The 15,237-nt window shown below is 36.6% G+C and overlaps 1 pseudogene; it reads left to right on the top strand.

Annotated features, from left to right (window-relative positions):
* Positions 1-8,975: 8,975 nt before the first annotated feature.
* On the top strand, positions 8,976-10,858 carry LOC125195639 (T-complex protein 1 subunit delta pseudogene; annotated as a pseudogene).
* Positions 10,859-15,237: the final 4,379 nt, after the last annotated feature.

The raw sequence follows: 15,237 nt of genomic DNA, 5'->3' as shown, positions 1-15,237 counted from the left end.
TTTGACAAGGACGAGGTTTTATTTTTTAGGGGCGGCGACTCTTGTGTGTGCGTCAACTGGCCAGGAGAGTGCCTAGACCTAGCTGTGTCGTTGAGTCTGTGCCTAAAACCTCTTGTCAACAAAAATACCTCAACCCACTTCTACTGGCTAGTATAATGGAGTAAGGGTCGATCCCACAGAGATGGATGTAGGCGAAGTGCAATTGCAAAGACATATCGGAAGGGTTGGTTTGCTACCACGCTTTTGGGGTTGAGTTCTACCTAGGCGTAAAAGTAAAATGAGACTCTACCTATACTGACCAGTAGGTAACTAAATGCTTAATGCTACTGGATGTGTACGTGATTGTGAAAGCTGGACACCTAGTTGTGCATATGAGAAGCTACTAGATAAAACTTACTAAAAATGACTAGACAAAAGGTAAAGGGAATCAAAGGACATGCTGGCAGACTGGCTGCTGGGTTGCAGAAAAGCTGAAAAAGTGCAAGTACAAAAGCAAAAAGTAACAAAAGTAACATATCTTTGATTGTGACATTTTCTTCTTCACCAAGCTAAACTAACCAGATCTAACAAACTCCATTGATGAATGCTCAACCTCAAAAATTCGTAAATGCAATACTTAACTTGAAATCAAGAATGAAAGCAAGAAAAACTGAGATTTATGCATACTGGTCAATAGGACAGAGTGACAGAAACAAACAGAAACGAATTCCATGCATTTTTTAGAAACTTAAACCGATTAAAACTTGTAAACACATTAAGGAAAGATTAGATCTAACTAAGGTAGGCAGATTCAAGCACTTAAGCAACAGAAATCAACATAAAACTACCAGATCAAGCTAACTAGGCAGAATGAAATCGTAAGCAAGCTGAAACACAAAATAAAACTACAATAAACTTCATTGCATTCAAGATTATCACCCAAAAGATGTTCCAACCAAAGTAACTACTAGAATCCAAGTTTAATGCAAGCAAAACAAGTTCTTAAACTAAGAAAGCATTAAAAGAAAGCATGTAAATGGTTGATGGCTTCTTCTGAAACTGGAACTGGACTACGGCGGCTGGAATGATTCAGGCATGATGACTCCCCGCCGGCTGGTGGCCGGAATCTTCATGGCAGGCTGCTGGATTTAGAGAGTGGAACTTAGAGCTAATGGAGCTATTCTCTCAAAAGTGATTTCAAAGTGATGATAAAAGTGATAAGTCCAAAGTGATAAGTTCTTCCTCCTTATGTTCAACTCCTATTTATAGGGTGGCTTGCCCTAATTTCTAGGGCTGCCTCTTCATGCGAAATGAAAATTTTGCCCCTCTTTAGTAGTTGATTGTTACAAGCAAGTCCTTCCTTCTCGTGTCCAGTTCGGTAGCATCCATTCTGGCCAGTTTGCACCTTTTCTGCCCATAATTGCCAGTTTGCACTTTTCCTGCTTATACTGGTCAGTTGCACATTTTTTGCTGCTTTTTCACTCGAATTTCTTCCGATCCTTTCCTCCTGATTTGGTACCTCAACCTGCACACTTTAGCAACTATTTTGCAGATATTATCCAATAAAGCACGTTATACTGACCAGTAACCAAGGCTTAGAACGAGACTCATCAATGTTGTAACACAATGGCGTTTACCAAGATTGGCTGCAGCGTTGTCCAGGGAAGATCGCCAATGATTTAACAATGAGACACGTGCACTCCAAACTCAATGCAAGGAACATCGTTGCTGCCAATGGTCAATACCTTCACCAACGATGTGTTTCCCATATAATCAATTTGGTAGTTGATGAAGGATTGGAAGATATAAGCGTGTCTGTGATACGAGTTAGAGAAGTCGTGAAATGGATAGAGGCATCGCCAAGTGGATCCCGCTCCTTCAAGGAGATAGCCAAGATAGCTATGGTTGATATATCAAAGTTCTTGTGCATGGATGTGCCAACCAGGTGTAACTTAACCTACTTGATGCTTGAGGTGGCTTTGCCATATGAGCTGGCTATGAGGTTGTTTCAAACCGTGAATCCTGATTTTGTAAGTGACTTGAAGGAAAGGAAGCACAAAAAAATGTCAATTGGTGTTCCTACTGAACTTGATTGGATTAAAGTGAAGAGGTTGTGTGGTTTCCTCGAACAACTCTAAATCTTACTGGTCTCGTCTCTAGCACCCACTGTAACAGCCCGCCCTCCTAGGGTGCAATAAATACGGCGACTGCTACCAAAACGGACTTAAAAGAAATTTAACATAGGCTAGGTTTCATTTAAAGAGGCTTGACCTAAGTATTAAACAAGCTATCAGAGTCGCAAGTCAATGGTTTAAACAAGAGAAATAAATGAAGGATAAGTACTATAAAGTATGATCAAAACTGAAGGGTTCAATAAATCCAGATGATATCACAAGATGTCTCAAGATTCTAAAACGAAAGGAACAAGTGCAAAATATCCAAATAATACTAAAGTGTTTCAAGAGAATTCAGCGGAAAACGGCCAAGAGAAAGTGCAGCTATGTATGAAGACACAACTACGCTTGAAGTTCAAAACACCCATCTTAATTAATTAATATGCTCAACACCTGCCACCGCTCGCCGTCGTTCAACCTGCACATAAGGAAAACACATGCAGGGCTGAGTATTTTGAAATACTCAGTGAACTCGTTGCCAAAACATTTTATAAGCTATGCCATCCTTACCAAGTGAACTCGAGTTTTAAGCAGTTATAAGAGAATATCACGAGTAGCACAAAAATAATTTCCATAGACTGGCCAGTCAAACAACTCCCCACTTTTCTCATCAAATTTCCACAATCTCAACATTTCCATGGTGCGACGAAAGTGTGGCCACACTTTTCACCCACGAGACCGGCCGACTAGCAAGGACGGCTCCCGATCCCCTTGTGTACACAGCCTGGTAGGGTTTGCGGCCCGTACTGAGACCCGAATTCGTTTAATCATATCCATAGCCCTATAGCCCAATGGAGCAAACTCTCAAACTGGGCATCAGGCGCACAATATCACAACAAAACAGACATAGGCATGGCATAACAGTTAAACCACCCTTATCTCTCCACATTCATAAATTTGCAACATAAACGAGTTTAAGAATACAGCCCACCTCGACTGCTTAGGTTTCAAGTATGTTCTTTCCCTTGTTATCCGGCTTCGCAACTGAGGTTTCACCTTTTTAATCACATAGGCACATATCACAAATCAGATTCAATACAAACTCCTAACTCATGCATGTCTCAACGTTTTTCCCTCTTCCCACCGATCTATTTTAGCATCATTAATCAATCAAGATCATGTTCATCGCATAAGTTCCATTCGCATCTCAATTCTAGATCTAACATCAACATATGTCACACAAGAGTATTTTGCCATCATACACACACCACACAAACACAACACACACACGTGCATACACGCACCCACACACGCACACATGCATACATATTTTCCATATCCCTTTTATCCCACTTTCACCCAATAAGATGCATGAGGGTCCAAGAATACCGATTAATCGGTTAGGAAGAAGAGGAATCGAGTAGAAAGAAGAAGATAAATATAAGAATACCTTATGAGAAAAACGAACGGTAGAAATTAAGTATTAGACTCGGTTCTTCAAGATTCTTGGATTGAACTTCAATTCTTCTTCAAAAGATGACAAAATATTGGAGAATAGAATAAAAATTGGAGAGAGTGAAGAAGGGAGGGGGGGCGTGTACTATGGGGAAGGGGGACGAAATTTTATGGGGCTAGGGTTAGGGGTTCTCTTATTTATAGTGCTCAACAAGATCTTTAGGTAATTAAAATAGAATATTTGGTAAGATTTTATTCTCCACAATTAAATAAAACAATATTGTGGAGTAGGGAAGAAGAAATACCAAAAATAAGTTCTAAGGCAAAATCATGTAGTTTTTGAAAATTAGGCTTTTTAATTAGCCAAGATTTTGTTTTGAATATTTTACGGAGTAGAGCAAAATATCACGGAGCAAAATAAAAATAAAAATCCTCCCCCATTGGCATAGAAGATAGGAGTGTAATATGTGCCTTAAATAAGGCATAGATTTTTTAATATTAACTAAAATAAGATATGACAAGATCTCTTGAGGTATGGAAATATTTGGTAGAATATTTTAATTCTAGGTATGGAAGGAGATCAAATAAGGGATCAATTAAAATAAAATAAATTCCTCCTTCCCAAAGCTAGGTGATTTTCGAAAATCACCTTAATATTAATAAGGCTTGATTTTCCCATTAAGAAATAGGGAAATAATTGGGTTTTGGATTTAATTTGGATAAATATCCCAAGAATTGAATTAAATCCGGAAAAATAGAATTCCTTCTCCAAAAGTCCAAGGGTTCGAAAATCTCAATATTTAGGTGGCTAGTATTTATGGAAATTTTCCCTAATATTCTCACTCACCCTAAAACAAATAATTCACCTCATAATTTAATAAATCATTTATCAAATAAGGTTGACTTTTCAAACTTCCCGGTCAAAGAAACTCATGCAATAAATTCATTTATCAAATAATTCACGTCTCCCACGTCATCAATAATAAATTCTAGGCTCTAAAATTAGGGTTCGGAAATTCGGGATGTTACACCCACTATGTCACATCACATCAAGTTCTCATGGAACTGTGTGACATGATTAGTCTCATAACAGACTTGGAAGAGGATGAAGACGATGGTCTCAAAAACATGGTTATGAGGGTGAGATTGAAGCTTGGTAAGTATTGGGTAGAGGAAACAGAGCTAAATCCGAAGATGAACAAAATCCTTTACATTGCTGCCATGTTAGATCCCATGCAAAAGATGAAGCATGTGGAATATTGTTTGAAGTTGGTGTATGGTAGCACACGGGTAAATGAATTGCTGGAAGAGTTGAACAAGTTGATCCATGACTTATATATGAGATGTACAAGGCAGTAATGGCCTCAATATTGGGTAAAACACAACCACGAAAAACAATACAAAATGCCCCAGTAAAAAATAGATCGGCGAATCAACGCTTTCTTGGCAAAGGAAAAAAAATGTTCTCTTGGAGTTATTAGCAACAATGTTGCAGATATGTCTGACCTGACGGAGCTCACTCGATACCTCTCAGACAGTCTGTACGTGATGACTGAGGATGAAGTTGACAATTTTGACATCCTTGAGTGGTGGAAGAAATACACAACAGCCTTTCCTATTCGGAGATGGCAAGGGATATCCTAGCTATTCCTATATCTAGTGCTGCTTTTGAGGCGGCATTTAGCATGGGAGGTCGCGTTCTTTCGCCATTTAAAAGCGCTTTGACCCCAAGAGTGGTAAAGGCTTTGTTATGAACAGAAGATTGGTTGAGGTCTACCAATTGTTTTATCAAAGATGAAGAAGGTGTCTCAGAATCAGCTATCGATAAGCATTACGATGATTGTGAGTTTTTGATATTTTATTTCTATTAGTTCTTCATTTGTTAAATACTTATTCGTATTTCAGTTATGTCATACTCGTAGTGGTGAAGGAACTACAAAATCTTGGCTTAGTGTCAACCAATGAGACGTCTTCGACTGTTGGAAGTGAGGTGTGAATGTTGATGATTATGATTTTTGAATATTAGTTTGATGAATTATGATGGTATTATATTGGTTTTAGACTTTAGTTTTGTAAAATTTGTTGGATTTTTTATTTTTGATGATGGAATGGAATCATGGTTTTGATTTCACGACATATTACTTATTTAGCTACTTGCATATTGATGATTGATGTTTGATGTTTTTTTTACTTTATATTAATGTTGATGTTTGTGATATTGTTGTTATTTAGTTCATGAAGTTCAATTTTCAAGCATGTTCTAATATTAATTAACAAAATTTATTTTTTTTATTTACATGAAATGTGTATACCATTAAATATCTCATTTTTTTTTTTCGTCCGTCCATCAATAAATGTCTAATTTCACTTTTACTATATTTGGTAAGTGGACCATTCATTCAACTAACTCATTTTACTCAAATTTTATTATAAAACCAATGTATAAAAGTAGGTTTCACATTCAACTAAAAAATTTTACCCACTTCACTTTATAAGGTCAAACAATTACTTTAAACTCAGTGGGGTCAGTTATGGGACATTTAATCATGGATGGAGGGAGTAATTAGCAAACTAAAATAGTGAAATTATATCCTTGAAATTCTCTTCTTTTGTGTGATTATCTACTGTTATAGGACATTTAATCATAGATAGAGGGAGTAATTGGCAGACTAAAATTGTGAAATTATATCCCTGAAATTCTCTTCTTTTGTATGATTATCTAATATGTTTATTTGCTCACTTTTATTATTTACTTAATTCTTTCTAGATTTGAAAAAAATAATCCAAAAAACTCTTTTCACCAAGTAGTATATGACATTTTATTATGATATATAGTTTACTCTATTCAACGTGGATTCGATACCTTTGCTTACTTTTAACTTTACTATCTTTACACTTCCTCCGTCTCCCATTTTTAGTCAACTTTGTAGTGGGCACAGATTTTTAAAAACGTAAAAAAAAGTAAGTTTTAAAAGTAAGTGGAAGTAGATCTCCCTTTTTATATATTAGTTATACAATAACATGTAAGTGAAAAAAGTTGGTGCCATGTGAGACCTATTTACCATTTATGATAAAAAAAAGTGAAAGTGAAAAATAAATGAGTGACGTATAAAAATGGCAAAAGTGGAAACAAAATGGGGGACGTAGTGAGTACTATGTACTTGCAGTTCATTTCAGTGCTAATAAACTGCCTATGAAAAATGCATCACAATACAACAAGCAAAGACGCGAGCGATAACGCAGACTGAAGCATCAGTGGCAGTCAAGTAGAAGTTGCCCGAATCAACAATAGGCGACAAAGTGCAAGAGGATGGAGAATTGAGTCTCAATTTCTACGAACAATATTTCAATAAATTTTTCTTTCTATTTTTTTTCCAGCTTTACCAATTTGCATTATAATTCATGTTATTCTAAAATATGTTATTTTTATGGACCATAATGAATATACATCCCTGAGTCCCACAAAAACCCACAAAATTAAGTATTTTCTAATTTCGGAAACTCTTTTATCTCTAATGAGGTGAGACTCATTATCCATTAACAATACTTTAATTACTTTTCTATCTACCTCTCTCTCACTTTATCAATTTTGCATTAAAACTTATGCCAAATCCAAATGGGGTGTTCGATTTGAAAGATTGTATCCGGGATTAAATATGTAGTGTGTTTGGATCATGAGATAATTCAAACCTAGATGGATAATCATGAGATAATTAGTCATAGCTAACCCCTATGACTAAAATAACCTTATAACTTAATCCTAGATTATATCTTGATATTATTTATATAGGAAATCGAACACCACTAAAGTGTATATTCTTTTCGGACAGAGGGAGTATGTTTTTTAAATTGAGAAATTTTAGAATTTAAATTATGCATTTAATTGTTTTTATAAAGTGCATATATATTGTGCGTGGTATTGAAATATACTCCCTCCGTCCATGAATAGGAGTCTCGTTTTTCCATTTTAGTCCGTCCACGAATAGGAGTCCCGGTTCATACATACCATAAATGGTAAAGAGACACCACATTCCACTAACTCATTCCACTCACATATCATTTAAAACTAATATATACAAGTGACACCTCTATTCCACTAACTTTCTTCCACCCACTTTTCTTAATATTTCTTAAGAGCATCCACAATGGATGCCCTAGTGGGAGCCCTAGTGAGAGTCCTAATGGTTGCCACATCAGCATGCCCTATCTTTTTGCAATGGTGGAGCCCTAGTGGATGCCCTATCTCTTATCCACTTTTCATTTCAATTTTAATGTTATTTTTTTATATTTTCACATTTTATAAATAGAAAAATTAAATACTATATTAAATGAAAATCATGAATTACTTAATTTTATAAAAAGAATTTATAGATTTCATATTTAATTAAATAAAAATCATGCATTACTTAATTTTAAAAATTATTTTTATAAATTACATATTTAATTAAATAAAAATCACGCATTACTTAATTTTAAAAAAAAATTATAAATTTTATATTTAATTTTAATCAAATAAAAATAGCAAAATATAAATACACTATTATAGAACACAATAAATTTAAATAAAACACTTACATTAATAGAATAATATGAGAAAAATATAATAAAGGTAAAAAAAAATATGTTGAAAGTGGGGCTTTGAACATACAACCTCTATAATTTTTTAAGATACATTTACCATTAGGCTAAACATAGATTATGTATTGAAATCAAACAAATTTTTACATAAAACAACAAAAAACTCTCTTTTAAGTGTAAAACTATTGTCCCACATCGAAATCACAAAGAAATTTGGAGTTGAAAACCTATCCATAAAACTACCATTTGTCCCAGATCGAAATTACAATAAAAGTTGGAGTTGAAAACCTATCTATAAAAGGTTTACTCAAGTAATGCAAAACTTGCTCATTTAGTGTGAAGGATTATATTCTACAAAATATATTCTTTCACTAATTCACGGATCCATCTTTTAGTATGGATCGTTGTGAAATTATAGTTTTTATTATAGTTTTTATTTCAAGTTAAAAAATGATTTTTTAATTTAAAAATCGATTTTTTAATTTAAAAATTGGTTTTTATAATTAAAAATCAATTTTTTTATAAAAAAAATTTTGAGATCGGGCTCGGGCGTTTTGTCGCAATGGGCGCCCGATCTCACGCCCGATGGATCGGGCGAGAGATCGGTCGAGACCAAATGTTCGCTCGTCCTCGGGCACGCCCGACGTCTGCAATGGATGCCCGACAACGCCCGAGCCCGATCTTGGAGGATCGGGCATGAGATCGAGGCTCTAAATCACGTGCCGGATAGAAATGGGACTTCTATTCGTGGACGGAGGGAATAGTTCCTAAATTTCGAAATTCTTAGAATTTGCATTTTAATCGCACAGTGCTTTCAAGAATAGAAGTCCAATTTCTAAGAATTTGCATTCTTAGAAATCTCCTAGGCACTCATTCTCACTCTCATATCACTCTCTCTCTCTCTCTAGGGTTTTGCTTTCCAATTCACACCCTCTCAATACTCCCAAACAATGGCATCCGCGGCGGTGGCAAAGGCGAAGCCCACAGAGACCTTCGTCGATAACAAGCGTAAAGACGACATCCGGATGGCGAACATCGCAGCGGCGCAGGCGGTTGCGGACGCCGTGCGGACCAGCCTCGGCCCCAAGGGCATGGACAAGATGATCTCCACCGCTTCCGGCGAGGTCATTATCACCAACGACGGCGCCACCATCCTCAACAAAATGGAAGTCCTCCAGCCCGCTGCCAAATTCCTCGTCGAGCTCTCCAAATCTCAGGACATCGTCGCCGGAGACGGAACCACCACTGTCGTCGTCATCGCCGGTGCGCTGCTCAAAGCCTCACTCATTCTATTAAATTCAGGAATTCACGCCACCGTCGTCTCTGATTCGCTGCACAAGGCTTCGATTAAGGCCGCCGAGATCCTCACCGCAATGGCCGTCCCCGTGGAGCTCTCAGATCGCGATTCGCTTGTGAAATCGGCGTCGACGTCGCTCAATTCTAAGGTTGTATCTCAGTACTCTTCTCTCTTGGCGCCGTTAGCTGTTGATGCTGTGCTTTCTGTTGTGGATTCTGAGAAGCCTGATTTAGTTGATTTGAGAGATATTAAGATAGTGAAGAAATTAGGCGGAACTGTTGATGATACTGAATTGGTTAATGGACTTGTTTTTGATAAGAAGGTGAGTCATGCTGCTGGTGGACCGACTAGGGTTGAAAATGCTAAGATTGCTGTGATACAGTTTCAGATTTCCCCACCGAAAACCGATATAGAACAGAGCATTGTGGTGTCTGACTATTCTCAGATGGATAGGATTTTGAAGGAGGAGAGAAATTATATTTTAGGGATGATTAAGAAGATTAAAGCAACGGGGTGTAATGTGTTGTTGATTCAGAAGAGTATCTTGAGGGATGCTGTCACGGACTTGTCGTTGCATTATTTAGCCAAGGCTAAGATTCTAGTCATTAAGGACATAGAGAGGGATGAGATTGAGTTCATCACCAAGACTTTGAACTGCCTGCCAATCTCTAACATTGAGCACTTCCGCGTTGAAAAGATGGGGTATGCTGATATCGTGGAGGAGGTGCCTCTGGGAGACGGTGGGAAGATTGTGAAGATTATGGGAATTAAGGATATGGGGAGGACAACGAGTGTGCTGGTCCGTGGCTCGAACCATCTGGTGCTTGATGAAGCGGAGAGGAGTTTGCACGATGCATTGTGCGTGATAAGGTGTTTGGTTAACAAGAAATATCTGATTGCTGGTGGCGGAGCACCTGAGATAGAGCTCTCGAGGCAGTTAGGAGCTTGGGCAAAGGTGCTGCAGGGAATGGAAGGGTACTGTGTCAAAGCTTTTGCTGAAGCACTTGAGGTGATTCCTTACACATTGGCTGAGAACGCAGGGTTGAATCCAATTGCTATCGTCACCGAGCTCAGGAACAGGCATGCACAAGGTGAAATCAATGCAGGGATCAATGTGAGGAAAGGACAGATCACTAACATTTTGGAGGAGAATGTAGTGCAGCCCCTGCTCGTGAGCACAAGTGCAATTTCCTTGGCTTCAGAGTGCGTCCGGATGATCTTGAAGATTGATGACATAGTTACCGTGAGATAGAGCTGGTCTGTGATTTTAAAACTATTGGCTGCTTGAGTATTTATCTTAAGCTATTGTATTTTGCTGTGTTTTGTTAGTTCTGCTCAATTTTGTGACATTTTGGCTGTTTTCATGTAGACTCATTACGTTTTCTTGTGAATGATGTTACTAATCTTTCATGTTCTATTTAATTGCCTTTCATTTCGGGGTGTCGTAAAGTGGGAAGATATCATGTTACTACATTACCTTTTGCTATTATGTCTTTTGCTAGTACAGTGACACAGGCTGATTCTGGTTTTGAAGATTTCGAACGGATTATGGCTTTGCCTTCGCACTCACTTGTCTGATTTCACAGGAGGTAACCCCATTTAGGTATATTCTTCATTATTCGAGAAAAATTAGTTGAAGCATCAACGCATTATCAATGGTGGTTCACTCGAACTACTCCTACGACTCTGCACTTCTCCTAAGTTGTCAAATGTTTTTATGAGATTCTAGAAATATATGTTTAATTATTCCCTAATTTTGAAGAGTTCTTGATTTAAAATTCATCATTGCTATTTGATATTAAGGAGTGATGAAGTGGCTTTCAATTGTATAATTAGTTAGACAAAATTTGGTTTCTATGCGTGTTGAATAAGTTTTGATTCGTTTGCAGAGAAGATGATAGTGATAGAATTGGGTTTCGGTCGAACTTGGGACTACACTATCCGGTATTTGGGGGTGTTACTAGATGAGTAGATTACTTGATTTTATAGTAAAATTGTTGCAGTTTTGATTGTTGTTTTTAACTTTGGCCTCTTGGTTTATGTGATCTCAATTTTTTCCTGTGTATTTGTGTCCATGTGTTTGTGAGGAGAGAGAGACACATTAAAAATACAACGTTTTTTCATGTGTCTAATCGCCCGTAGGCCGTAGTAATATATTTCATCTATTCTATTGAAAATACAACGTTTTTTCTTTTTCGAGTTCTCCGATTAAAAATGAAACGTTTCCTAAAATAGAAAAACACCATCTCTGCTTTTACATTTCTCTTGCTTTACTCGGATATAGTGGGGATATGGTGCTATTGCACAGCATTCGGCGATGGAAATGCCAACAACCTGCCGATTTATGGCATTTTTCTGTGGCGGCCGCCACGGGGATGGCACCATGGCATTATTTTTACTTTTTAATTTTTGATTTTGACTTTTTTATCTCCAATTTTTTACTATTCAGCCCAATAACTAGAGACCGGCCCAATTAACCTTACAACCCATTGAACCCATACGCAGCCTAATTTTAAATTAAAATATAAAAAGTACATCATATTTCCACCATCATTTTATGCCTTATTAATTGCTTTAAGAGTTTTAAATATTATATTTTTATTATATTTAAATTTTTTATATTAAATATAATATATAAGTATTATTTTATTTATTTAATTATTGACCACTATTTTCGGCCATACCGATACCACATATTCCCTATGGCGGTTTCCGGGTAGATCGCCATAAGCCACCATACGAGATTGACAACATTGGTCATAGATGGATATGAACTATATTTATGAGACGGATGAAAAAAGAAATATGATTTATTTCTATGGGACGGACGAATAAAGAAAAATGGCTTAGTTTTAAATGAAATATGAGTGAAATGAGTTAGTGGAATATGGGTTCTATATATGATTTATTGTAAAAGTGAATAGACTCTTATTTGCGGACAGACTGCAATGGAAAAACGAGACTTCTATTCACATACAGAGGGAATAATATTGAGAAGCAGGGGTAGTAAGTCAACAATATTTTTTCTATGAATCAGTCTTTGTAATATTTCTTTAGTGAGTGTTTACATATTCCTTGTTTGGCTCCTAATCAGTCTTTGTAATATTTCTTTAGTGAGTGTTTACATATTCCTTGTTTGGCTCCTAATGTCATTCACTGCTAGTGCTTTTGCACTCGATCTCTTGTTCATATTCCATTGTGACATCAGTTTCACGACTATGGTTTGATGTTTTGGCCATGCCATATAAGAGTGTCAACAATGAGGCGGAACAGCCACAAAAAACTTATCCGCTGTGAGGCCATGTCATATAAGAGTGTCCGCCTAGTTATCACAGCCACAAAAACTTATCCGCCCAGTCATCACATCCACAAAATAAAATCACATTATTTATCACATTATTAATTAATAAAATTAAAAATAAAAATAAAAAACTGGGAGCAGCAGCCGCTGCGGCGCCGCCCCGTCAACCGCCGCCTCCGCCTCGACCCCGCTGCGTATGCGGCTGTTCGTCCCCCGTCGTGGCTCATCTGCGCCTTGCAATAGGCGTCACGCCTCGCGACGGTCGTTGCGGCTAGGCCTGCTTATTCGGCCGGTTCCGGTTCTAACCGGACCGGTTGACCAGTTAACCGATTTTAAACTTTCAGAAATCCTTGAAACCGGAACCGAAACCGACCGGTTCCGAAGAGCCGGTCGATTCCGGTTGCGAACCGGAACCGATGTGTAATTTTAATCGAAATTTATTTATAATTTTAAATGGTTCAATACTTAAAAAATAATAATCCAACGTCCAGAAATATAATAAATAATACCTAAAAATTCAAATAAACACACAAAAAATACAAACCTATAATACAATAATATTCATATATGGACTAGTTTATGTTATCAATTTTTTAATAAAAAAAGTAGGAGTTCTAAACTTTAGCAATTTTTTTATAAAATAAGTTTTAAAATTGGCTTCCATTTTCCCTTTTTTGGCTAAACAAATATTCAATGGAATTTCTAATACTAATTGATCTTGTTGTGACTTTTTGGTTTATAACGGAACGGTTAATAAATTATTCACAAACAGGTTAAAATCATATGTTAAATGAATTGTTACATAGATTTGTTATAAAGTTCAATTATCATATGAAATGATATTGTATTTGTATAAGTTCATTTGGAAATTAAAACAAACTTATGATGTCCTACTCCTTGTAGTTCGTTCATAAAAAATGGATTGGGGAAATAATTGTAGATTCAAAGTATTACGGTTTAAATACTTTAGAAGCAAATCTAACACTGTAAAAATCTATAAATCACTCAATATTTCAAACTATTTTACTTTAACTAAAAATCAATTCAATTCAATTCAATTAGATTTATTAGCATATTCAATTATAAATAAATAAAATTGAATTATAATCCGGTTCCCAGTTAGGAACCGGTCGGTTCCGTTTCCAAACCGGAACCGGTTTTATTAAAAAGTTGGAACCGGTACCAAAACTGGAATCGGATTTTTTCGGTTCTGGTTCCTCAATTAATCGGCCGGTTCCGATTCCAGTCCCTATTAACCGAGAACCGAAGAACCGTTTAAGCACCCCTAGCTGCGACTTACCCACTGTGGTCACTCTAAGCATGGATTTCTTTTCTCATTTGCATTTCTTGTTTAAATAAATTTGTTGTACAGATTATACTGAAAAATGAAAAGGACCTCAAAATTTGTCCTCATTGTTATAGCAGAAAGCAATATCAAGGTGTTGCCAATGCATGCATTCTAATTCAAATGGATGTTTCAGTTTGTAAGCTAAAGTGCAAGATTTCATGAAAATTTGTCTCAATTTGTCATTTCGAAATGTTCACAAAAAATAGTTATATTTTTAAAATGAAAAGTTTCTCTCTCATCTTTTACTTACTTTTTATTCTCTCAACCATACTTTACTTACTTTATTCCCTCATATCTCTCTTACTTTATCTATTTTTTCTACTTTTCTCTTACTTTACTAATTTCTTATTGAAACTCATGTCGTCTACAAAATGAATTACTCCATCCGTCCCACTCAAGATACCCACATTCTTGAGTGGCACGGAATTTTAGGTGGAATAGTTGTTTGTTATAAAGTACAATGGAAAAGGTGATTGAATATTTTAATGAGGAGAAATGAGAGGGGAATTTAATTCCAAATATAAAAAGTGAACATCTTCAATGAGAAAAACTAAAAAGGAAATGTGGACATCTTGAATGGAACAATGGAGTATTTTTTTGGACAGATGGAGTATTATGATTGATGTTAGGATTGAAAGCATTTATGTACTCCCTCTGTCCACCAATAAGTGTCTCATTTTGTCATTTCATTCTGTCCACCAATAAATGTCTCATTGGCTTTTTTACTACTTTTGGTAACAGACTCATATTCCACTAACTTTAATTCACTCACATTTCACTATAAAACTATTATATAAAAGTAGGACTCACCTTTCAGTAACCTTTTCCATTCACTTTCTACTATTCATGAGGCTCATTTCATGCATTTGTTCTGTGATAAACTACACCCAATGCTGTAATCTATCGTCCAATTGTGAGCTAGGTGTGTGTGAAAGTCCGCCATATTCAGAAAATGAGTGGATCAGTTGGGCGGACTAACGGATCAAGGAGAGGGAGTCAATTTGCTGCGCAAACGGTTCAAGTCAGACTACATGACATGCGGCAAGAGCACCCGATTAGGAGATGGAGCGTAGCACAAGAAAGATCCCCAAAGACAAAGGGCATGAGAGACTTTTCGAAGGGAAGTTGCCCTAAGGATCAAGACCCCACGCCTTCCTATAAATGA

This window comes from Salvia hispanica, chromosome 4 (genome assembly GCF_029641045.1).
Source record: "Salvia hispanica isolate PSC_SH4W2 chromosome 4, Shi_PSC_v1, whole genome shotgun sequence".
NCBI classification, from domain to species: domain Eukaryota; kingdom Viridiplantae; phylum Streptophyta; class Magnoliopsida; order Lamiales; family Lamiaceae; genus Salvia; species Salvia hispanica.
The sequence above is the reverse complement of the archived record's forward strand: the minus strand, read 5'-3'. Positions and strand labels throughout refer to the sequence as shown.